We start from the raw sequence: 25,737 nt of genomic DNA, 5'->3' as shown, positions 1-25,737 counted from the left end.
AGTTACCAAGCATGCTCTTCTAAAACATTAGTATATTACACCCACGAGCCATAGGATGTAGAGCTCAGGCACCGAGTTGCCATTCTGAAAAATGCCCCAAAGCCCAGTTATTTGCATACTGATCCCATGTGCTGAGGACACTGCCTGCAGTTGTTAGGCATCTGGCCACGTTTCCCTCCCAAAGCAACCAAATAAATGTAGTCCTTGAAGAAGATGACTTCCTTCCCATCAGCTCGTTCATAACTCCATCCTTTCTACTTTTGAGATGTTGTCTTTGCTCATCCCACTTGAACCTACAGCTGTCAGTTCCTCTATTTGGGGTGTCTATAAAGAATGGCCCTAAAATATGCTTTTCCACTGCACTTAATGTCTTTCCAATTAAATCCAGATGTGAGAGGCTGAAGGAACAGTTCTCAGGACTGAACAAGATGACATAAATCTTGCAGCTGACAGAGATCCCACTGAGCTCAGTTGGGGAAACTCACAGAGAACTTGTTTGAGGCCAGAAAAGCGGCTGGGTATAAAGACAGATGTGTACACCCTGGCTCCAAACAGTATGTGAAGGGAGGGGAAATGCTCCTCTTGCACTGTGCCTACAAAGAAGGCTGGAGGCATGGAGCAGGTTGGTTTCAACCCCCCCCCCCAACACACACACACACACACACACACACACACACACCGAGATCAAAGGAAGTTATTGAAAAGGTTTTGCTATAAACAGGCCCACTCAGGGATGCTTCCTGGTCTCCTTAATTGCTCTTCTCACGGAGAGGAAGGTGGGCACTCCTGACAGACCTTTGCTGGGAAAGAACAAGGGCTGTTTGTGCAGCTGAGAGTTTGGCTTTTATTTTTTTAATTATCAGGTTTTGTACACTGTCCAGAAAGTTCCTTTTAAAAATAGTATATTCTTCCTCCTCTTCTCCAGATGCTAGGAAGTACAGGTTCAACCCAAACCGGGTCTATTTCAAAGGGACACAAACACCCAGGGCTGGAGTTCAAGGAGTTTGGTGGCACACTGCCCAAGGACTGAGGGCTCAGGTTTTCTTTTACCCTCCCAGTAATTTTGTTTTTGAAGGCTTGGAAAACAAATTCCACTGAAGGATAAGCTTCTGCAGGATGCAGTATGGAGGAAGGCAGGGCGGGTACAAGCATGGAGCCACAGATGAGCTTTGACAGGTGCTATAGTGAACAAACAGCTCCCTGAAGGTCCTAGAAGGTTCTATTTCTAGAGGTGCAGCTTCACAGGACAGCAGTGTGCCCCCCCCACCATCACCATGGAAAACCTTCCAATTATACATTACTTCTTTTCTTTCCTTTATCATCGTCATTATTATTATTATTGATAGTTTCTGTCTTTGTCAATGCTTCACCATTCCAGGTAGGAGAGAGAGAGAGAAAGAGAAGATGGGGCCAGGTGGTGGCACACCTGGTTGAGTGCACATGTCACAGTGCGCGAGAACAGAGTCCCCAGTCCCCACCTGCAGGGGGGAAATTTTCACACTGGTTGAGCAGTGTTGCGGTGTCTCTCTCCCTCCCTCTCCATCACCCCCTTCCCTCTTGATTTCTAGCTCTCTCTATCCAGTAAATAAATAAAGATAATTTTTTTAATTAAGAGAAAGAGAGGTGGGACTAGGTGGTAGTGCACCTGGTTGACCACACATGTTACAATGTGCAAGACCCAGGTTCAAGCCCCTGGTTCCCACCTGCAGGGGGAAAGCTTTGCAAGTAGTGAAGCAGTGTTGTAGGCGTCTCTCTGTCTCTCTCCCTCTCTACCACTCCTTTCCCCTCTCAATTTCTGTCTGGCTGTCTCTATCCAATAAATAAATAAAGATAATAAGGGGCTGGGGACACAGCATAATGGTTATACAAAAGACTTTAATGCCTGAGGCTCTGAGGTCCCAGGTTCAATCCCTAGCCCCACCATAAACCAGAACTGAACAGTGCTCTGGTCTTTCTCCTGTATCTCTCTCTCATTAAAAAATAATAATAAAATAAAAAATAAAGATAATAAAATAAATTTTAAAAGACAGGGAGAGAGACCCCCTCTAATGTTGATGGGGCGGTAGGGCCAGGCTCAAACCTGAGACTCATGTACGGCCAGGTAGTGTGCCCCCGAGTGGGCTTCTGCCAGTCCCACTGCTTCTTCACTCATCTCCCTTCCACTTCATCATAGTAGCACTTCTGCAACAGAGGACTCAGAGTAGGAATAGACGCTTGCTATGAACGACTTACAAGGGCTATTTAAGGGGTTTGCAAGGGTCACCCTGGAGACTCCTGAGCCTCTGGGGTTCCTCAGCTGAGACTTTCAGCTTTTTTCCCGCCATGCATCTCACGGAACACCTCAATGACAGTGTGTTTCATTGACAATGTTATGACCCTGACCATTTCCCCCCTGTAACAATATCTTTAAAATGGCTCCTTGTCTTCAGGTAGGTGAGAGCCAGGCTGCTTCCTGATGTTAAGACTTCTCTGCCTGAAACAATAGCACTACAGGATTAGAGAGTAAGTTCTGGATCATGGCACCACACACTTTTTTTGAACACTTTTATTTTCCATTCTGAGATAAAAGCCAAAACATATTTTTTAAATTTACATGGTACAGCTTCTCGTTGGGCATGACTTTTCTGAGCTGAGTGAGTTCTAAGTATTGTAAAGATGTCTTCAAAGATAGACAACTTTGACTCCAAGGAAATTAATGCAAATTGCCGTGTATCTTAGTGACATACTAATTTACAACACTGTAAAGGTGCAGTTCAAACTCGAATGAGCCAGAAGGAAGTTGAGCTGATTGATGGTTTGCAGTAAGAAAGGTTTAGAAACAATAAAATGAAACCACATCTTTAGTTTGGAAATGAACTAAGGGGTTCATTTGTTCCAAGTTACTGAGTTTTTAATTTAGATCTGCTGTTAAAACTGAATGCATTTTGTATTTGTGGTTAGTAAATTACTGTAACTTGTCTTTAAGACAAAAAATTTAAGCAGGCAGAAATTATTCTCAAAGATAAGACTCACAGCTGTACATTTCTCAGCAAAAAAAAAAAAGTAATCTCTATAGCTAATCTATAAGATGTGGTTACAAAGCAGGAAAAAAACGACACACTGATTTGTTTAAAGGTTAACAATTATTATAGAAGGGAAAACATTTCTCAGATGCAAAATACTTGTAACATATAAGATATGTTGTAGAATTCTTATAACATATAAACTATTTTATATTCAAAAGCCATTGATGGCAATGAACACAAATTTCTGAATGTGAGCAAGAATGTAAAGCTATCATTTCGTATTTTCCTGTGATCATCTAGGCCTAAACTCCCATTTCCTTCCTCAGTAGTCACATCATTTACACTCTGCACCTAAGGCATATATTCATAAAATGTACTTTTTAAATTCTGAGAGCTATCTTGGAAAAATTTGAGGCACTGCCCTACCCAAACCAAGCTAATGAAACTTGACTGAGGAGCTTGTCCTAGCCTAGGAGTTCTGAGGCCGGAGTAGATAAACCAGTTTGAAAACAGCTCTTTTTAGGGAGCAGGAGATTTTTTTTTTCATCTTAAAAGGCAATTAATTCTTAGGGTAGGTAAATTTTGTTTTGTTTTTCATTTTATACCAACCAGAAACATCAACTCTTGTTTGGTAGTATAAACAATAACATCTCTTTTTAAAAGACAAAAATCTGCCCATTAGGTAATCTTTTTTATCTTTCCTTTCCTCTTCTTTCTTTTCCTTTTCTCTTCATTTTTCTTTTCTTTCTTTCCTTCTTTTTTTTTTTTATTTTAAGGAAGCAAATTGCCAGGGTGTGGGTCAGAGGCCCCTCTCTCTCCACCTTAAAAAAATAATTTTCGGGCTGGGGTGACAGCATAATGGTTATGCAAACAGACTCTCATTCCTGAGGCTCCAAAGTCCCAGGTTTAATCCCCCACACCACCATAAGCCAGAGCTGAGCAGTGCTCTGGTGTTTCTCTCTGTGTCTCTCTGCATCTCTCTCAAAAAAAAAATAATAATAAAACTAATAAAAAAATATTTCAATTAAAAAAAAATAATTTTCATTATAAATACATCAGAGGGTTGGGGGGCAGTGTGTGTGTGTGTGACAGGAGTGGGGGTGGATGGGAGGTGGAATACTGAACTCTTTTAAAAGATTGGTTATCCTTAATAAATAATTTATCTGTAAAATTGAGTTATTAAAATTTTATTCAGCAGAGTAAGCCATGAACTAGGAATGCTGCTCACCAGCCCAAATTAGCAGCTACTAAGTCAGCACTTCAGGCTACATGTTGGATTTTGTAAATGCCACACATTCATAAAGTCATATTTTACTACGAATGACCCAATTTTAAAGGTGACTGTGATATAATACACACGGGGCACATTTGAAGTTTGCAGAACCCTAAAGAATAGTATTTCTTCTTGGATTATCTGGTTGCCATTTCATTTGGATCAATAGCCTAATTGTAAAAATGTTAAGTAGACCTGCCTTTACTTACCTTATTATATCTCTTAATGCTTTTTGATAACATCACCACAAAAATGGATTTAAAAGGCTCTTCTATGTGAATTTTTTTTTTTGTACCTGTATCTAGTGGTATTTTTCTAGACCTTAAGTCTGTGGGGCTGACAAAGAAAAACAATAAAGATTAGCAGTACTCAGGGGGTCAGGTGGTGGCTCACTCGGTAAAGTGTACATGATACCATGTACAAGGCCCTGAGTTCAAGTTCCCATTTCACACCTGCAGAGGAACATCTTCATGAGTGGTGGGGCTGGACTGCCATGATCTCTTCTCTCTGTCTCTTTCTTTTATTTTTTAAAAAGATTTTATTTATTTATGAGAAAGACAGGAGGAGAGAGAAAGAACCAGACATCACTCTGGCACATGTGCTGCCGGGGATCGAACTCAGGACCCCATGCTTGAGAGTCCAAAGCTTTATCACTGCTCCACCTCCCAGACCACTTCTCTCTGTCTCTTACCTCTATCAAAATGAAAGAAAAATAAGGATAAAAGGAAGGAAGGAAGGAAGGAAGGAAGACAAAAAGTGATAACCTTGGTGGCAAAGGAAAAAGGGGAGGGGCATGGAAGATAGCATAATGGTTAGACAAAATGCTTTCATACCTGAGACACCAAAGATCCCAGCTTCAAACTCCCACACCATCACTATAAGCCATACTTGAGAAGTGCTGTGGTAAAATTAATAAATAAATAAATAAATAAGTATCCAGGGTCAAAGAGATTATAGCTCAGTAGATAGGGCTCTTGCATTGCTATCCATGCTACCCAGCTTCAAGCCTATGCGCTACATGGGCGGTTCTCTGGTACTGGAGGAAGCTATAAAGCTATGGTGTCTTTCCATCCCTTTCTTTCTTTCTCTTTGTCTCTCTACCTGAGTAGGAAAAATAGTGTCTGAGAACAGTGAAGCTGCACATGTGGGAGGCCCCCTTTCAACAAAGACAAAAGAAGAAGGAGAAGAAGAAGAGAAAATCAATATCAACAGGAATAGAACCCCAGGTCACTGCCCCAATAACTTGCTAATAATTCAATCATACAGTCTCTGCTTCAATATACAAATGTAATACCAGCCCATGATGACGTCTTATGTTTAAAGCCATCTAACATTCAATTATTTTATTTGATTTTTTGGTTATTTTTAAAAAGAAAAGAACATACAGCTATGTGTAAATAGCATAAAAGGACATAAATTATGGTGAGATCTTACATGATACAGCAAATCCTAACAATGGGATTCTCAAAGTTAACCCAATTGCCAAATAATTTGGATATAACAATAACTATCTATTGCCTTCTTAAACCCTAGGACAGCATAAAGCCCATATTTCTCCCATCCTGGAACCTCTAGGGTGGGGCTAATTTTCCTGCATGCTTCTCTCAGCTCATACCAACTGACATTGCATCTGCTGATCCCAGCCAAAGTAATGCAACCAGTACCACCTCAGCATGTTTCACTTCAGACTGTGTCCAGAGACATCAGGCATGGAATGTCAACCCTTCAGCTTCATTACTCTGGTGAGACCTTTCCTAGCTCACAGGACTCCTTAATTCCATTTCAGGTGGCACACTTCTTAACAAAACCTCAAAACCTAGATATAGACCAGGACCCATGAGATAGGGCACATGTACATGTATTCATTAGTTAGGGGGAGATATATATCTTAAAGTAAAAGTGCACAATAGTTTGCAGTGAGTCAATAAAAGAAGCAAGCAAGTAGAAAGACCTAGAAAGACACCATAAAGTATTGTGATGCAGTATTCCAGTGACCATAGGAAGTCTGGCACAGCGCTTGGCTGACATCAGCCTTGGCAACAGAGTGAGTGATCTGTGCAAACGCACAATGGATTGTGGGTGGATCCAGTCCGTGAAAATGTACAAAGCATTGTGGATAGACTGAACAGACTCAAAAGCACAGCCAGCCGGAAGTTTGCTCTCTTTGGCTGCTGCTTCTTCTCCTGGTCAGATGTATCTCAACTTAGGCTGTTCCAAGGTGCCTGCCATGGCCAATTCTCCTGGGAATTGAACACGTGTGACTCAGCTAGCTGGTAAAGTCTAAGATTCCTCTATAACCATGAGTAACCTATACCTCGGCTGGTAATTGTTTATCTCATGGGACTGAACTTTTGATAACTAACTCATGGACTTTATGGACCTAGCGTATTCTTAACACCTGTTAATAATTGCTTATCTTGCAGTACCTAGATATTTGCCTTTTACCCTTATATCACCCTAATAAAACCTTGAATTGTTTAAGCCCGTTCCCAGCACCCCTCAGTCCGTTCCTTACGTGCCACGCAGTAGCAGAAAGTCCTTTTGTTAAAGTTCCAACAATCAAGTACCTAATGAAATAGTTTCTACTTAGACCTAGATACCCTCAATCATATGTCCCTCAATCACTCCAAAGCTAACCTTGTCAGACAAAGTAAGGACTACAAAAGCTGGATAAGGGCAAGAGACCAGCATATTTTAATGATGACTCTTTAGTCACTACCAGGCCACTCCATCACCTGGGGCCCTAGTTGGGGAGTCCTGGGATTCCCACACAGACATGATGGGCCTAGACCTCTAACAGATCCCTCTCTCCACTGTCACTGCTCATCTCCATCAGGAACAACATAAGGAACCCCTTTGTAGGCCCCTATAGGACCTTGCCCTGAATGTGGATCAATAATGGTAGGGAATGTTTCATTCTCCGATGGGAGGTTGGACAACATACTTCAATGACTACCCAGGGAAGATGGGTTCTGAAATTAGTGCAGCCTGGAATGTTCCTAGCCATGACCACAGAATGTGAGCTCAGACCTACAGGGATGCAGAGGTTACATAGGCTCTTGTTGTATGCTTTACATTGGGTAGTTCTCCCCCACCAAGAGAATTGGATCAGTCCAGTTAGTTTTGCGGGCCCGCTTGGCCCCGCCCCTAGGAACCCCGCCTGAGTTAGAGAGTTCCACAGTTGGAGAGTTGAAGAGTTCCAGAGTTCCAGAGTTCGGGAGTTGGAGAGTTGGAGAGTTGGAGAGTTGGAGAGTTGCAGAGTAAGAGAGAGTGCTTGCGCCGCCGTGGGAAAGAGGCAGCAGAGTTCTGTTTGGTGATTAGTTTGGTTTAGTTTATGAATCGTTGTTCCTGAATAAAGAAATATAGCTTCCCTGCCCAGCCGTACGTCTCTGGTCATCTCTGTTACCCGTCCGTGAAGCTAACCCGGCCAGCTGGAGCCATGAAATTTTAACAACAAATTGCGCCCAACGTGGGGCACGAACCCACGACCCTGAGATTAAGAGTCTCATGCTCTACCGACTGAGCTAGCCGGGCCGGCTAGAGCCCTATGAATTTTTAACAACAAATGGCGCCCACGTGGACCTGACCTGCGCATCTCTCAGATAAGTAAAGACAATTTGGCTACCTATGTACTATGGCCTTCTCTTCTGCTTGTGAAGAGATCTCCAAAGGCCTCTGCTCTTTCTTCACGAGACTGTTTTGCTGTTTCTGGAACATTTATCTCTGGACCACTCTGTGGTTTCCACTCGCTCGGGCGAACTCAGAACAGCCAGCAGGAATAGCCAGCGGGCGGGAGGCAAGGCGCGGAGCTGCTGTTTCCACCTAGTTAAACAGCCAGCCAGCCAGCTGCGCCCAGACAACCCCTCGCACCGTGCCTGCAACCCCACAGCCCCGCAGCCCGCAGGAGCCCGATGCCAGCACGCAGGAGCCCGACACCAGCATGCAGGAGCCCGATGCCAACACGCTGGAGCCCAGTGCCACCACACAGGAGCCCGATGCCAACACGCTGGAGCCCGATGCCAACATGCAAGAGCCCGAGGCCAGCCCACAGGAGCTGGCTCTCCACCGCGTGGTGCAGGGCACTGGACGCGTGATCCCTCCACGCTGCTCGGCCACTGCAAACAGGGCAGCAGACATGGCAGGGCCATGGGGCAGGGCCGCGGCGGCCTATCATGGCCACCACCCCTGGGCACCTAGGCCCACGCCTTCTACAAAGCTGGCCCGCCTGCCCTCTTGCTATGAATTCTGGAACAATCCCAGACCTCCCGGACCCCCGGGCTCCCTGCTGAAACTGGGCACACGAGATCTCCAGCTGCCGGTCCGGTCTGAAGGCAGACAAGCTGGAGTACGCAGAGATTTGTGCAGAGATCACAACCTGCAATTCCTAGAAGTGGAGCTGCGTGGGAAGCCACCTCCGGATGGTGAACCCCCCCCCCAACAACTAAGACAGTACATATCTAAATTCGTGTTTGAAATGACATGTCTTCGTAACAAAGGTTTCTCTCCTTGTGTATTAATGACCATGTTTATGTGTATGTTTAAAGTTTGGTAAACAGTAACTTTAAGGCTAAATTATTACTAGTCAAAGTTAAATGAAAAAGGTTTTCAACGTAATTCTCACAAAGATAAAATTAACTTACATTTAAAGTCTGAGGTAAAAATTAGTTAACAAGCAATATATTTTAACTAAGTTGGTCTAAACAAAAGGTTAAATAGACTTGTTGATGTGTAAAACTCTCGATTACCTTCTCTATTAGAAATGGTAGATCGCACAATGGCTATGCTAATTATTCTCATGCCTGAGGTTTCCTTTCCTGACTCCATCTTGAATGGGTGTAACAAAAGGTTAAAAGACGTTGTTGATATGTAAAAGTCTCAAATTCCTTCTCTATTAGAAATATGCTAATAACAAGTTTTGTTTCATAGTAAGTAAATTGCAGCCAGCTGCCTTTGGGACTCTAGGCTGTTCCCCGCCCCCATGCAAATGCCCGTCAAGGCAAGTATGCCCCCCAGAGGCAAAAATTTTTTTTTTTTAAGCTGATAAAGTTTTGCCCACAGAGGCAGAAATGGCCCCCTCAGGCCTTCCCTTGGCAACACACTGGTTCTTGTTACTTGTTTACATGTTTCTCCATGCTTGTGCCAGTTTCTTTTTTAAAAATGCCTGTATGATATAGGTTTCTGTTCACCCCACACCCTTGATACTATAGTCATTTAGTTAAAAAGAAAAGGGGGAATTGTTGTATGCTTTACATTTGGTAGTTCTTCCCCACCAAGAGAATTGGATCAGTCCAGTTAGTTTCGCGGGCCCGCTTGGCCCTGCCCCTAGGAACCCTGCCTGAGTTAGAGAGTTCCACAGTTGGAGAGTTGAAGAGTTCCAGAGTTCGAGAGTTCAGGAGTTAGAGAGTTGGAGAGTTGCAGAGTAAAAGAGAGTGCTTGTGCCGCCGCGGGAAAGAGGCAGCAGAGTTCTGTTTGGTGATTAGTTTGGTTTACTTTATGAATCATTGTTCCTGAATAAAGAAATATAGCTTCCCTGCCCAGCCGTACGTCTCTGGTCGTCTCTGTTACCCGTCCGTGAAGCTAACCCGGCCAGCTGGAGCCATGAAATTTTAACAACAGGCTCTTGTGCTAAATATGGGCCCCAGATCAAATTGATAGGGTTTACAGTTAATAATATTTACATACTTCCCCCCATATTTGGGAGCTACTCTGATATAGCTTTCTAGTCCTATTTCCAACATTGACACCATCTCCCCAGACATAACCTGGTCCATCTGCATATCAGATGTCAGGCTCAGGCAAAAACTAGTAAAGTCATGGCCCCTTTGGCATATACCTAAAACAGACCTACTAGCTTTTTCCAAAACGGAGACCCCAAATCTTCATCTGCAATATTCTTGCCTTTAGGTTCCCGACTATTTGTTCTGTTTTATATCTTAACTCTTTTTCAGCCACCAGGTTCCAGATGATACCATGATGCCAACCTGACTTCCTTGGGCAGACGACCCCACCAGTGTGACCTTGAGCCTCGCCTCTCCAGATCCCCGCCCCACTAGGGAAAGAGAGACAGGCTGGGAGTATGGATTGACCTGCCAACACCCATGTTCAGTAGAAAAGCAATTACAGAAGCCAGACCTCCCACCTCCTGCACCCCATAATGATCCTGAGTCCATACTCCCAGAGGGATAAAGAATAAGAAAGCTGTCAAGGGATACAGAGTTCTGGTGGTGGCAATTGTGTGGAAATGTACCCCTCTTATCCTATGGTCTAGTCAATATTTCCATTTTATAAATAAAAATTTTAAAAAAGAATCACAATATGAACTACAAAAAAAAAGAAATAAAAAGGAGAATGCAAAATGCAGAAAAGACTCTCGGGGTCATACTTCCAAATGCAATTTGGTATCATTTCTGCTTACTGAGCTGTAGAAGTTCTGGATGGTCAGCCTGTATATGTTTAACACACACAAAGCTTTGCTTCAATAATTTTCTAGCACGGCCAGTTAGACTTGTGCTCTCCAGAGACAATGACATCTGGGGAGAGTTTAGTGGGTGGCTGTGAAACTGACTAAGGACTATGGTCAGAAGGACTAAGGTATCCCCCAGCCACCTCATGCTTAAAGATAGGATTCAGCCCCAGCGGGCTCTTTGGTTAGATGGTGCCAGGTCATCTCTATAAAGTGTTTTCAGCATGACACTCCCCCCCCCCATATGTAGACCCACCAAACACATGCCCAGCTGCAGGCATACAGGCTAGCTGAAGCTCATCTCCTTGTACAAAGGTGCAAGCCATGAGGTATGTGACTGCTGTGCTGTACTGGGACTGGCACACAGACATCTAATCCACTCTCAAAGAGGTTCAAGAAGGAGAAGCAGCACTGACTAGGAGGACTTAGGCACTTTGTTCTCTGGGCAGGCTCTCATTGTCTCAGGGGCTGTGTGGCCAGGGTGGAAGGTTGGGGAGCTAACAGGACAAGTCAAGTCAAAGGCTAAATGCCCTGGAGGCTCACTGCAGCAATAGCAGACACTGATGTCTTTTACCAGCTTGCCTTTGACCTAGAGAGGATGTGGAGAATGTTGCAAATAGACCCTGGGGCCACCCCAGTTCTGGTCAGGCCGACATAGCCCAAGCTAGGAATGGGTGGTAGTCCTCAGTGCCCAGGGCAGATGGGAGGGGGGTGTGGGGGGTGCTCTGTGGCTGTGCTTTGGCTATTTCCTCTGATTAAAAGAGCCCTTTCTGCCTTCACTAGAAAACCCACTGCTTATCATTTAATATTCAACTTAACTGTCATTTTCTCCCTAACATGTTCCTCCAAATTCCCAGAGAGAGAGCTGTTCTGTCATTAGTACTTCAGGAATGCTTTGCCCATACATCCACTGTAGATTTTCATTTCACTGATAGTATCTGAGACTATATATCTTGGACCCCACAAGATCACATAGGGCTAATAGTGTGCTGTACTTATTTTTCTAGTTCCCACACAGAACTCCAAATATAGCAGTTGCTCTATTGATATTAAATTTATGGATAAGGAGTTGAGTCTTAAGGCCTGAGTGTGCCAGCCAAAGCAAAGTTCACTGACTCTGTTTAGAGTCAAAAGAAGGTGGGCTCAACATGCAAATCCCAGTCAGAAAGAATCCAAATATTGGCACAAACTAATTGCCAGGATGCACCTTCTGTAGGGAGGCAGATAAGACTCAGCAATAAAACACACACTCTCCCAATATTCCTGTCTTTGAACATATAGTTTAGTCTTGTTGTCACAGAGTATTGTCAAAGAAAAAAGAAAAGCAGAGCTAAATAGGGCATCATTATTACACGAAATCAGGCACAGAAAAGGAAATTTAAAGTATACAGTGTGGACTATTCAAAAAAAGGTACAGGTTGGTGGTATAAATGGCTTTTAATAGGACCTATTTAAAAATAGGTAAGCCTAAATTACTGCAGGGTAAGAAATGGAACCTCTCATCTTGTATTACACAGAGAAAGAATAACTGAAATCTGCCCAGAGTTATCAATCATTCATTCAGTCAGGTATCTCTTAAATACCTCCGAAGTGCACTGTATCGTTTCTGCTTGATATAGGATGTAGAGAAATAAGGGAGGGGGAAAGAAGAAGAATTTGTCAGGTGGGAGTGAGAGGAAGCAGGTGCTCCCCACGGCGGGAAGGAAAAGGGTCGGACTAGATGGGAGGTTGGCTGGAGCAAGGGGCCCAGAGCTGTGCATCTTAGGGAGTTTCCATTCCTTTCCTTCTTACCAGAAAATCACTCTTTTCTTACTACTCATATGTGGGTCACCTGGGTTGATACAATTCTATATTTTTAAAGCTACTGACATTTTCTCTGACAACACATTTTTCAAACACAGAAGAATTTATACACAAACATTTGGCATTCATTAAAAAAAATAATAGAAGCGGGATAGGGATTACTGAATTCAAATTTGAAGGGTATTACAGAAAATTCTTATTTAGAAGTGACTCACACAGAGTGTACTGAGTAACAGCTTTTACCAATGAAACCAAGTTCCTTTTCCACTTCAAAGTCTTTGGTTTTTCTGATTTAATAATATATATTAACACCTGAACTTGCTACTGATCTTATCTTAGTCCTGACATCTTTATTTGCATCTGACAAGGAACTACTATCAGTTTTTTTCCATGACACATGTCACCTATGAATTAAGTTTTTTTTCTTCAAAGTTCTCTCTGGCCTTTTCTGGCTAATGAAGAGCACTCCCAGGCACAGAGGCAACTTTGTAGAGTCAGGTATCTGACTCCCAGTGGGAAAAGGCACGAATACTAGAAATCTAACCAAATTTAGAAATATACAGCAAGTAATTTGAACAACTTCAGGGCCAGGTGGTGGCACACCTGGTTGAGCGTACATGTTACAGTGAGCAAGGACCCAGGCAGGTTCAAGTCCCCAGTCCCCACCTGCAGGGGGAGAGCTTCACGAACGGTAAAGCAGTGCTGCAGGTGTCTGTCTGTCTCTCTCCCTCTCTATCACCCCCTCCCCTCTCTATTTCTGGCTGTGTCTATCCAATAAATAAATAAAAATAAAAGAAATTTTAACAACGGTAATGTACTTCCTTTCTGATTTTAGCATCTCAGTGTTAACCAATAACATAACAGACTGCAGATTAGTGCAAGCTCGTAGAGGCTTCTGGCCTTGACAGGAACTGATTCTGATAAGGACAGACAAGCTTGCACCAGATGCTGTTCACCTCTTCCATCCCTTCCTGACCCCCACCTCAGTCAGATCTTACATAAGCAGTTGGGTCTTCATCTCAAACGCTTAGACATCCTCTCATATTTCCATTTGTAATGTTGTCATAAAGGAATTCTATCTTATATTTTCCAGACTAATAATCTGGTACAAAAACTAGGCTGCCAAAGGATGGAGGAGCAAGTGAATTTTTGTAGACCTTTGTGAATCAGCAAAGCAGAGAAGAAAAAAAAAAAAATGAAGCCGTGACTTTCATCTTCTCCCTAAATCCCTGTAACTCAGGCTTTGCTTATGATTCATCCAATCTGGATTTTAAGTATCACTCTTGGTTTTCTCTCTGGTGGAAGATTTGTATTCCTCTGACTTTCTCTTCCATTGAAGTATTTTCATTTTGGCTGTTAGGATTTACAGGATGTCCAGCTTGATAAATATGATATGCAAAGCGCTGGACAAACAGGTTAAGTTATATGGTTACCATGGCTAAAAGGTTAACAGACAGAGGCACTGACAAAAGCAGAACTCGTTGCTGCCCTGGGCTGGAGCAGAATCTTCAGTACCTCATGTTGCACTGGGCATTGCCTCTTTAGGAGTTGGGTCTGGGGGCGATGAAAGGACATGCCAGCAAGGGATCTGGGAGTTCATGACACTGGTGCGAGACATGGAGGACCTAAGGTCACAGCTAGTTACTAATGGGATATTAGTTACTATGAAAAAAATTTTTCAGTATTTTAACAACCAGTACCGGCATTATAGAATATAATAATAGCAAAATGATGAAGATCATGCCTGTTAACATTTATCCTTCAATTTCATTCCTAAGACTGACATTTTCATTTCATTACTAGGAAATCTCATAGAAAAAAACCGATTTAAGTCAAGTTCCCAGCTTTACTTCCATAACATAAAATTGGCCTTGAAGTATCTTAGAATTTAGGTTTTCCAGTGCAATGAGTGCCACCCCAGCATGCTTCACTTCAGACTGTGACCAGAGACTTCAGGTGTGGAATGACAACCCTTCAGCTTCATCACTCGGGTGAGACCTTTCCTTTCATAGTATTCTCTAATTCCATTCCAGGTGTTCCACTCCCCAATAAAGTCCTCAAACCTAGATATAGTCCAGGTCTCCTGAGATAGAGCATAGGTTCACATGTGCCCATAAACTAGGGGAAAAATATATACCTGAAAGCAGAAGTACACAAGAGTCTGCAGAGAGTACCCCCCACCCCAACACTTCATCTGCACTATTCCAGCCTTTAGGTCCATGATTGTTCAACAATTTGTTTGGCTTTGTATGTTAACTCTCTTTTCAGCCACCAGGACCCGGATGCCAACATGATGCCAATCAGACTTCCCTGGACTGACGACCCCACCAATGTGTCCTGGAGCTCCGCTTCCCCAGAGACCCACCCTACTAGGGAAAGAGAGAGGCAGACTGGGAGTACGGATCGACCAGTCAACATCCATGTTCAGCAGGGAAGCAATTACAGAAGCCAGACCTTCCACCTTCTGCAACCCACAAGGACCCTGGGTCCATACTCCCAGAGGAATAGAGAATGGGAAAGCTATCAGGGGAGGGGATGGGATATGGAAATTGGGTGGTGGGAATTGTGTGGAGTTGAAACCCCTCCTATGCTACGGTTTTGTTAATGTCTCCTTTCTTAAATAAATAAATAAATAAATAAATAAATAAAGAATTTAGGTTTTCACAATCAAGATTCTCCTCACAGAGAATCCAGTTTCATGGCACTGTGTCCAGTCTCATGATCTCAATTCTGCACTGTTCTCAGATCATTAAGGATATTACTTTTACTCCTGCTTTTATTTCAGTGTACAAACATCTTTTTACTTTACCAATTCCATTAAGTTTACAGAAAAAAGAAAAAAAATAATAAAAAGAACCTGCAGTTTCATGAGCAGTTACTAGATTTGTCTCTCCAATATTTGTCAAAAACCAAGAACAAAGTTAAAAAAAAAAACTGAGAGGGGGAACTTAGAAAGTTTCTGTATAGATTCTTCTTTATATAAAAAGTGACTTTATTAATTTGAATACTTTCTCTAGCTGTAAAAATGTTGGCTCATTCTGAACTCCTTTACGAGAGGTACAACAACATAAGCTCTTGTTACAGGAACCTGATTTATGTTACATGTGTGTTCCTCAAAAGGGAAACCAGAATTTTACCCTGACATATTCAGAACCAAACGGGTGTAAACCAAGCTCTGAATACAGAAAGAACAGGAGGAAGTTGATGCTGGTCAGTGGGTGGATGGCATTGGAGAAGGGCAATGGCACTTGACATTAATTATACATCGCCCCACCCGGCCCTAGTTAGGGCATTTGCCAAGAAGTTCTTACATTCCTGTGGCCAGGGAATAGGGCCACACTAGAGTTTCATGGAAAACAACAGTGCATTATAAAACGTTTCAATCACTCCAGCTCCTTGCATTGACTAAACAAGCTAAAAGCTTCACTGAGTAGTAACCTACTTTTGTGAAAGTAATCAAATTTTGACTTTAAAGATTTTTTTAAAACAATCTATTCATTTTTCTCTCATAATTTAAAGTTAACATGCCAAGGTTTATGTACTACAAAGACCGATGTGAGATAATTTACAGGAAAAAAATACTGTTGTAAATAACATAGAAAGGATGCTCTTACTTTAAGAATGTAGTTACAGAAAAAAACCAAACTCCGCCCAAATATGGGGAAAAAGTAATTTCTAACAAATAGAGAAATATGGGCCACTCAGATAGGATTTCTTTTCTTTTCTTTTTTTCTTTTTTATTTAACCAGAGCACTTCTCAGCCTTGGCTTATGGTGCTGTGGGGGGCTGAACCTAGGACTTTGGAACCTCAGTTACAAGAATCTCTTCGCATAACCATTATGCTATGTACCCCCGCCCAACTTTCTTATTATATTTACACAAAAGTGTGATTTTTTTCAGTCTATAGAAATAGCTTTAGAGAATATACTTCTCATATTGAGAGTCATCTGAATGCTCAGGTCTTTGTTTGTTCTTTTTGTTTCAAGATTCATTTACTGATGTGAGAGAAAAAGAAACAGAGAGACAGAAAACCAGAGAGACACTAGCACATGAGATAACAAGAATCAAACTTGAGACCCCCCAGGCTTGACATACCAGTGCTTCAGGACTGGGGTTATAGTATAGTGGTTATACAAAAAGACTTTTCATGCCTGAGACACCAAAGGTCCCAGGTTCAATCTCCAGCACCACTGGAAGCCAGAGCTGAGCAGTGATCTGGTAATAAATAAATAAATTTATTAATGTAAGCTAGGAAAAAACAACAATGAAAGTACAGAGCTTCATTCACTGTACCACATCCAAGTCTATGCCCAAAACTTTTTTTTTCATTTCGTTTATTTATTAATGGACAAAGACAGAGAGAAATTGAGAGGGGGAGGAAAGATAGACAGGGAAAGAGACAGAGACACCTGCAGCTCTACTTCACCACTCGTGAAGCTTTCCCCCTGCAGGTGGGGACCAGGGGCTTGAACCCTGGTCCTTGTGCACTGTAATGTGTGCTAGCCCTCTTCTGACCAGGATGTCATAAAAAGGAGCGACTTTAACTAGTTGAGAGGCATTCATTGTTAATAGAGCTGCGTTTCTACCTCTCTCCTTTGTCAGGAAATGGGGAGTCTTATGTGATACCTTTTTTTTTTTTTCACCAGCACAATCCACTCTATACACACCTCAGAAATCAAAATCCATCCTCAGCCTTCATATATCCACACATCCCACACACGCTGCTGTCATCACACCTACACTATTGTCACAATACCCCACGGTGTTACTAAGGACCCTGGTATGCTGCTGAAAACATGCATCAGATAGGAATTCCAAAACACATTTCAGGATTATTTGTACCTGGTTCCACATCTTCACTGGCTGAATGTGGTCACTGTCTCTGGAGGAGCAACTCCCATTAGGTATAGCTCTCTGTATCTTGGGAGTCCTCCTGGGCCCAGTAGTGAAAACAGAATGGAAGCCAGAGGAGTGCTACAGGAGCACTCTAGAGCAGTGCTGAATAGGATCCTTCTTCTCCCATAAGGCCATTCATACAAGTCAGCACATTTCATTTCACTCTCATCCTCTACTCATGAGTGGCTGCCATTGAACTTCAAACCCAATTCCGGTTATATAGCTTTAGCTCAACCTGAAGTACCTCATGAACTATAAGATGGAAGAGACATAATTTGAGAGACAGCACAAACTACTAAGCACGGAGGCCGGGCGGTGGCACACTGGGTTAAACACACATAGTATGAAGTGCAAGAACCCACACAAGGATCCCAGTTCAAGCCCCTGGCTCCTCACCTTCAGGGGATCTCTTCATAAGAGGTGAAGCATGTCTGCAGGTGTCTATCTTTATCTTCCACTCACCTCTCAATTTCTCTCCGTCTTATCAAAAAAAAAAAAGAAAGAAAGAAAGAGAGAGAGAAAGAAAGAAAGAAAGAAAGAAAGAAAGAAAGAAAGGAAGGAAAGAATGGCCACAGGAGCAGTGTATTTGTAGTGCTGGCATTGAGCCCCAACGATAACCCTGGAGGCAAAAAAATATCCTACTAAGCACTACTTGGGCTCTTGCTTCTTGTTAAAGGTGTATGCTGGGAGTCGGGCTGTAGTGCAGCAGGTAAAGTGCAGGTGGCACAAAGCACAAGGACTGGCGGAAGGATCCCGGTTCGAGCCCCAGCTCCCCACCTGCAGGGGAGTAGCTTCACAAGCGGTGAAGCAGATCTGCAGGTGTCTGTCTTTCTCTCCCTCTCTCTGTCTTCCCCTCCTCTCTTCATTTCTCTCTGTCCTATCCAACAACGACAACAACAATAATAACTACAACAATAAAACTAGGGCAACAAAAGGGAATAAATAAAATAATTTTTTTTAAAAAAAAGGTGTATGCTAAGTCACTATAGAGGACAAGAAAAGTTTTGAACAAGCTTAAACATATAGGGTGATATTTAGCTTAAGAATTCTGTTCACAAAAACCAACAAACAAAAAACTCTGTCCACTTTCCTGGAAGATATGTGAACCAACAAAAGTAAAGGATGGCTAAATACTAATTATAAAGGGTTTTAATAAAAACATTTAAATGAGAAGGGACTTTTCTTCTCTCTTTTCATGTTTCTAAAGCTCTTTGATCTAGATCTTCTAGACATGAGGCATCATTGGTATTTTCTTGTTACTTTGGAGATTTCAGCTTTCGTTACTACAGAAGCATCTACTACTTTCAGGATGAGGGCCATGATTATATACTTTGCATATAAGATTGTGTGTATAAGACTGTTTTCATTTTCTTCACACTGATATTCTAAAAAGGGCTAACATTATCCATAGGAAATGACAGTTGTGTTATGCAGATTTCCAATAAAGTTCTGAAAGCAATCTGTTCCATATGATTTAACTTTGGAGTCAAGAATTATCTTTGGATTCGACTCTGAGCTTTAGTCTTGGAGTTGTACCTGCTCCCCTCTCATGTTCAATTCTTTCTCTTCTTTTACTTGAGTTCAACAAAATCTCACCAAATCATTCTTGATTCTGTATTAAGTGATGATATGAACTATGAAGTAAAGTTGACAAGAGCTAGAATCTACCTGTGAGACTTTGGGAAAAAGTAACTTTACTTCAAGTTTTGGTCTCTTTAATGAGTATCCTCAAGTCAGTGCACACACACTACTTACTACAGTGCCTGGCATATACGAGATGCCTAATATATAGTGGCTTTCACTTTATCTATGTATATGACAGACCACAAACAGCTCAAGTACTAGTAGATAAGGATCATGTTGATACTCTGGTAACTATTAGTTTTAAAGAAGTAATAACTATCCTAACCTAAGTAAGTAGTAACACAGGAAAGGTGAAGCTTGGAGGAAGAATTCAGGAACTGATAGCTACATCTTGTGGGTAAATAGGTATGACATTCTTTCTCTTTAGTTTGAGAGAAAATCAGAAACCTTATGAAATCATAACTCACTTGACAAATACAGGGTAACTTTAGAGGTTACACATCACTTCTTCAGTGCAACTGTAAATTATCCATATGCTAAAGAGAAGTTGCCACTACCATCATGTCATGCTGGTGGCAGCCAATGAGGTCAACAGATAAGGTGAGTGTATCAGTCAGTGGGAGTGGGAAGAAGACTGTGTAGGAGAAAGGGAATGAGGTGGGGAGAAGCAGAAATTCAGTAGGAAGCCAGTTGCAGGCTTTCACCCATCTGTGGAATGCAGGAGACTTCTTAAAGTCAGAACCTGAGGGGATGGAACCGGATTTGTCAAACTTGGGGCTCCGCCCAGCTATGAAGCCACCTCAGGTCTCCAGCTCCATTGTTCCCAGTAGCTTTGTTTCTCTCAGCCACTTGCTCAATCCAGTTCCCCTAAATCCTTGTCTGATTTGATTACCTAACACAACTCTGTTTTATCATCTCCTCACTCAGTGTTTTAAACCAGCAAAACCCCCACTAAAGACTTTTTGTCCATGCCTACTAGTAAATAACAAAGAAAAAAAAAATCTAAGAAAGTACAATGTTTTCTTACTTCTGCTACCTCTGCAAACTTCAGGTGTCTCCTACAGTGTAATATGCCAAAATGCAAGAATGCTTAGTAAATGTAATGTTTTGATGAAACTTAGCGTTTAAAAAAATGCAACTTATTTGAGTGTCTTTGGCGTATACATAGTTGATCTGGCAGTTGAGCCATTGGGATTCTAGAATATGTAGCCAATAGCGAAGGAACTCTGAAAACTGTCTGCACAGTAGAAAATTCATTTGAAGCCAATTGCATCCAAAGGCAACTGGAAGGTTCCTTTGTCTACTTCTCCTCCTCCTCCTCCTCCTCCTCCTCCTCTTCTTCTTCTTCTTTTGCCTCTAGGGTTATTGCTGGGTATCAGTGCCTGCAGTCCTGGCAGCCATCCTTTTTCCATTGTTGTTGTTGGATAAGAAGACAGAGAGAAACTGACAAAGGGGAAGACAGAGAGGGGGAGAGAAAGATAGACACCTGCAGACCTGCTTCACCACCTGTGAAGTGGCCCCCTGTAGGTGGGGAGCCAGGGGCTTGAACCAGGATCCTTGTGCTTCGTACTATATGCACTTAACCTGGTGTGTTACCACAGTTCCTTTATCTTCTGATCTGCTGGCCTACCTTCTTTCCTGCCCAACAACATTTGCTGAGTCTAACAGAGAAGCAGAGCCTCAAAGGCCTGGGTTTGACTTTTGGCTATGTGACCACAGACAGGTCAACTTGCCATTATAATAATTTGCTAGAGAGTGATAAGACTCATACTTTATGGTTTATCTTACCTTTACCTTGTCAAAGTATATGTTGGCCTTTGAAAACAAAAATGGCCCAGAGATCTCAGGTGACAACATGCTGGGTACTCACTGGTCATTTCCACACTTTACTGGTCTGCTTGGAACTAGTGCTTTGAAACAGCTACTAGAACAGTGCTTCCCAGAACAACAGTATTTGTCTACTTATTTCATTTTGCAAGTGCCAAATCTGAAGTGTAAGTGCACTTTCTGTATGAATTTCTGAGTACTCAATCATAAAGGGTATTGCTTCATAAGAAAGATTGCAGAAAAATAAATCACCATAATTATTATGTAAGCTGATGACACAAAACAAATGTTCGCAGTTCAGGTTTCTAAGCCTTACTAAGTTCTCAGGGCCTTAGTTTGATGTTCTTCCCACAACTTTCCTAACAGTTTATTGATTTGTGTGCACTCCAAGACTCAGAACCTGTCATTTTATGGGGAGCACAGTCAGGAAAAGGAGTTAAAGCATCTACTCCACTTGAGAAGGAGACTTTCAAGAAGGTAATTGCCTTTGGTTCAGATTATCCCATATCTGGAATGAATAAAAGTTGTGAGTTTTGCAAAATGATTTCTGATCACTTAGCAGTTCCAGAGAGCATTACTGATTGTCAACACGTAGAAAAAGATAAGGAAAGGTCCCCACCTGCAGGGGGAAAGCATCATGAATGGTGAAGCAGTATCTCTCTCCCTCTTTACTTCCCCCTCTCAATTTCTCTCTGTTCTATCAAGTAAAATAAATAAAATTTTAAAAAAGAAGAAAGAAAAGAAAAATATAATGAAAATGCTTTAAGTCTCTTATCCAACTGAATATGAATAGATGTTGTTTTAACCTTCCAAGCAGGTTCATACAACCTGTATAAGCACTGGAGAGGAAGTGGGGAGAGGACTATGGAATCAAGATTTTAAAGTGGTGTACTGTGAATCTTCTCACAGAAAGCAAACTTGTTATGAAACATCTTTACTCCAACATTTTTTTTTCTTTTCAGTAGAGTCAGGATTTTTGAAACCATAATTTACAAATTTTCTGAAATCTACTGCAACTTCTAGTTATCATATGAAACTTTTTCTGGGATACAGCCTGAAACAGAAGGCTCTGGCGTTTCTCTCTCCCTACCTCACTACTTCTCTTTTCTTCTCCTCACTTCTCCTCTATTCCCTTTACTTCCTTTCCCTTCCCTTCCCTTCCATTTCCTTTCAATTATTTTCCTTTCCTTTTTTCTGTTGTTTTTTTTTTCCACACAATAAACAGGCTGGCAGATCAGGCAGAACCCTGTTTCAGGAGGCTACTAAATCTTCTAAGCTCACATCAAGCTATAAAACTGGTTCTCAGATGTCTGCATTTTCTCTCTGACTCCTTTCTGAATGAAGGTTCTTGGAGTTGCTTACTATTCTTTTGGAGGGTGACACCTAGTCTCTATTCTCCTTCACTTTGAATATCATTTTTCAAGCTTTCTGGGAAGCGCTGTTATACTTCTATGAAGAGAATCCAACTGCCAATCTTGAAATATTCTTTGAAAACCAATAACACCAGGTGCTCTGTTCAAGAAGGGAAGGAGGCCATGCCATGTAACATACAATACAACGTTTGTTTGCAGGCAGCATTAGATTTACACACACACACACCACTCCACAACTGCAGCGTAAATAGCTCAGTGTTACTCTTGAAACACTCTAAGGGTTTCAGGAAATGGAAGGAAAATTTCAAAAAAAAAAAAAAAAAAAGCATAAAAGTGGAAACAGAAGAATCAAGAAAGTTAAAAAAAAAAAAGGAATCCAAGTTAAGAGTGTCTTGTAATAAAAAGTACATGCAAGGAAAAGGAAGTTAGATGAAGCTATATCATCGATCTAAAAATGAGAATGAGCTCTTTCAGAATGATAAAAGGCCCACTCTTTCTAAGCAATTTTAGAAGGGTGGGTTTGTTTTTGTGATCTCATTTTAGGAAGATACAACTAAAGTGAGATCATTGCCCAGTGGAGGATGTCTCTGTTTTCTCAGCATAATTCATGTATAGAAACAAAGTCAATGGAAGAATAAACATCAACATGATATTTTCTGCCCTTGCCAAGAAAATATTTATTTTCCTTATGAATTGTCATACAGTTTTGCTCTTCAAAGAGCAGAGACCTGCAAAGGGGAAAATTCAGTTGGCAGAGATGACCCCAGCCCTACCCACTCTCACTCTCCCTGACAGCTAGCTACAATCTCACCCTCCATTTCCCAGTCACTCTGGGCTGTGCTGCTAGGGTGTCTACTCAATGTTCAACAGTTAACAGACATAGTAACTTTTTTTTTTTAACTGAAACACTGCTTAACTCTGGCTTATGGTGGTATTGGGATTTGAACTGGGGACTTTGGAGCAGTAAGCATCAGAGTATGCTATCTTCCCTGCCACACAAAAAACATCTCAAGTCTTTTGGATGCATATTTTGTGTGATCCAGCACATGTGATAATATTTTGCTAAGTACTTACTGACATTTTTTAAGCACTGTTTCCTAGTAGTTCTAAACGATAGCCTCGTTAGTTTTTACATTTACTAGGAAAGTATTTGAGTAAAAAACATTTTAGACCCATCTTCTTTGTTAGATCAGGTAGCTGAGGGACTCATCCCTTCAAGTTAATTTTCTCTATTCAATCAATCTTGGGTGGAAATATATTTATTTATTTATTGGTGATTAACTTTCCATTTTTGCTTCTTTTGTTGTTGTTGAACATCATCTTAAACTCTCCTCCTCACTTTCTCGGTTGTGACTACGTTGGATTTGCTGTGACTAACATTCAATATCTAGAGTCCTGTACATCTGTTTTGCTTACTTACATTAGCAAGTTCTAACTTGCTTAGTTATAATCCTTATGACATGTGTGCACACATATGTATGTCCATGGACTGCTTGATTATGTTAGAATGGGACTTATATCCCCCTACCCTCCTTTTTTTTTTTTTTTGCTGATTTTCTTTATTAGTATTTAAAGACAATGTATGCAATTATATGGATATGCCCAAATGTTCTCCTAATAATTTCTTGACTGACTCATCAAACACTAGGGAAGCATTCTTGAATTTTAGACTAACACATCTGTAGACTCCACCAAACTGAATGTCAATCCATAAATGATAAGACTTTAAACAAAAACACCACAGTGCTTTTCTGAGTTCCAGACTCAGTTATTTGTAGTTTGTACATGCTTTATTTTTTAAATGTGGTTAAAAAATGTGAATTCTTCCTACATTTCCCAAGAGTTCTGTCTCTTTAAAAAAAATAATTTTGCCAGCTATTATATCCCTGGTCTTTGTAATAAAATTCCTCTAGAGGGGAGGTGAAAGGGCTGGAGCAGTGCCTTTCTATGTTCTGGCTTATTAGAAAAGACAAAGGGTTTCTAAGCAGGATGAAAGAAATAATCCAGGAAGGAAGCCAGGAAGAAAAGGGGGTGGAGAGAAACTTAAGCTAGTGTCAAGAGGTGGATGAAGAGAGAAGAATGTGACACAAAAGAGGAAAAAAGAGAGAAACCGCTGATAAATCTCGCCATCTATCCTCAAAGGTTTATTTCAAAGTCTTCTTCATGGAACCATCTCTACTTTTCATACCTTACTCGCCTACCGCTGAAATCTCAGAACATTTTCTTAGTGTCTCCCTTGCAGTTTTTACCAACTTTTTTATATTAAAGGTTTAACACGTGTGTGGTCTCCTGTAAGCTCTCCATTCATTCAACATTTGATAATGACTGAGCACCTTCCTTGATACCAGACACTTTGTACATGTCAGGTATATAAAGATGATGGAGATGAAATCCCTGCCCTAAGAAAGCCGCTAGTTTTGGCTTAGCCTTTGCCTACAACACTAGATCCATTCTAGATTAGCCCTGGAAACTAGTTTTGGTACTGCACCAGCTGTTTATGTTAATGGGTTATTTCACTCTATTCTTTTCCATTTTTTCCCCTTTCTTTTTATTTGCTAGGAGAGAAAGAAATTGAAAGAGGAGAGGGAGACAGAGAGGGAAAGCAAAAGAGGGACACCTGAAGACACTAGACCCAGTGCTCTGCCACCCCACCATCTTGTTTCTGTGTCACTTTTTGGTTAACACAATTTCTGTTGCCTAAAATGTTCTTTCTTCTTATTCCTTTTGTCCCTTTTGCCTAAGCATGAGCTCTTCCAGGTTTCCTGGGCTGTCAGATTGCATTCCCATAGTACAGACATGCTTCTGTTTAGCACTTCCTATAAATGAAAACTTCCTGCTTATAAGTTGATTTCCTTCTACGGACTCTGGGTAGGAAACTTGCCTCCAGCCTCAAGTACTATTCCTATTCCATAGTGGATACACATTAAACATTAGCTGAGTTAGTATTTGATTAGCTCTCCACACAATGTCCCACGAAGGTAAGGTGGGAAAAAAAAAAAAACTTATTTATTCCTCTTACAGATAGGGAAACAATGGGACAGAGCTGTAGACTGAATGTTCACATTCACAAAAATCTATACGCCCAAGCAAAATCCCACATCTGACAGTGTTTGGAAATGGGGCTCTTAGAACATAATGAAATCATAAAGGTGAGCCTTCAGAACAAAATCAGTCTCCTTATAAGAGATGAAACGGTGCTTTTTCTCTTTAAGTGGATGCACAGTAAAGTGAGGACTACATTTTAAATATATAGCCCGAGTTAAGATAGATAAGCAACTTGACCCCAAATTTAAATGATAGTAGGTTTAGGCAAGAAGACACATTGCTTTCAGAACCAGCGAAATAGATCTGCCATTAGAAACAGATGCACTAGTATCTCCATCTTGCACCATCTTGGGGAACATTTTTAGATGGGAGACTGAGTAGAAGGATCTATGTCAGAATGCCCACTGCCCAACTTCATTAGTACATGCATACATGGACAGAAAAAAAGAGCTGAGGACAGACAGAGCT

The 25,737-nt window shown here is 41.5% G+C and overlaps 1 protein-coding gene, 1 long non-coding RNA gene and 1 other non-coding gene across 13 annotated transcripts in view; 1 reads left to right on the top strand and 2 right to left on the bottom strand.

Annotated features, from left to right (window-relative positions):
• The window catches only part of STAU2 (staufen double-stranded RNA binding protein 2), a 284,150-nt gene that overhangs the window by 34,202 nt on the left and 224,211 nt on the right, over nt 1-25,737 (bottom strand). The window lies entirely within an intron of this gene.
• Nucleotides 6,432-10,586, top strand: LOC132542058 (uncharacterized). The gene is made up of 2 exons (XR_009553202.1): nt 6,432-6,551; nt 10,227-10,586. It is a non-coding gene; the product is annotated as an uncharacterized LOC132542058 (long non-coding RNA).
• On the bottom strand, nt 7,740-7,812 carry TRNAK-CUU (transfer RNA lysine (anticodon CUU)). Its single transcript has one exon. It is a non-coding gene; the product is annotated as a tRNA-Lys (tRNA).

The sequence above is a fragment of the Erinaceus europaeus genome, chromosome 1 (assembly GCF_950295315.1).
Source record: "Erinaceus europaeus chromosome 1, mEriEur2.1, whole genome shotgun sequence".
Classification (NCBI taxonomy): Eukaryota; Metazoa; Chordata; class Mammalia; order Eulipotyphla; family Erinaceidae; genus Erinaceus; species Erinaceus europaeus.
This window is presented reverse-complemented; position numbering and strand designations above follow the sequence as displayed.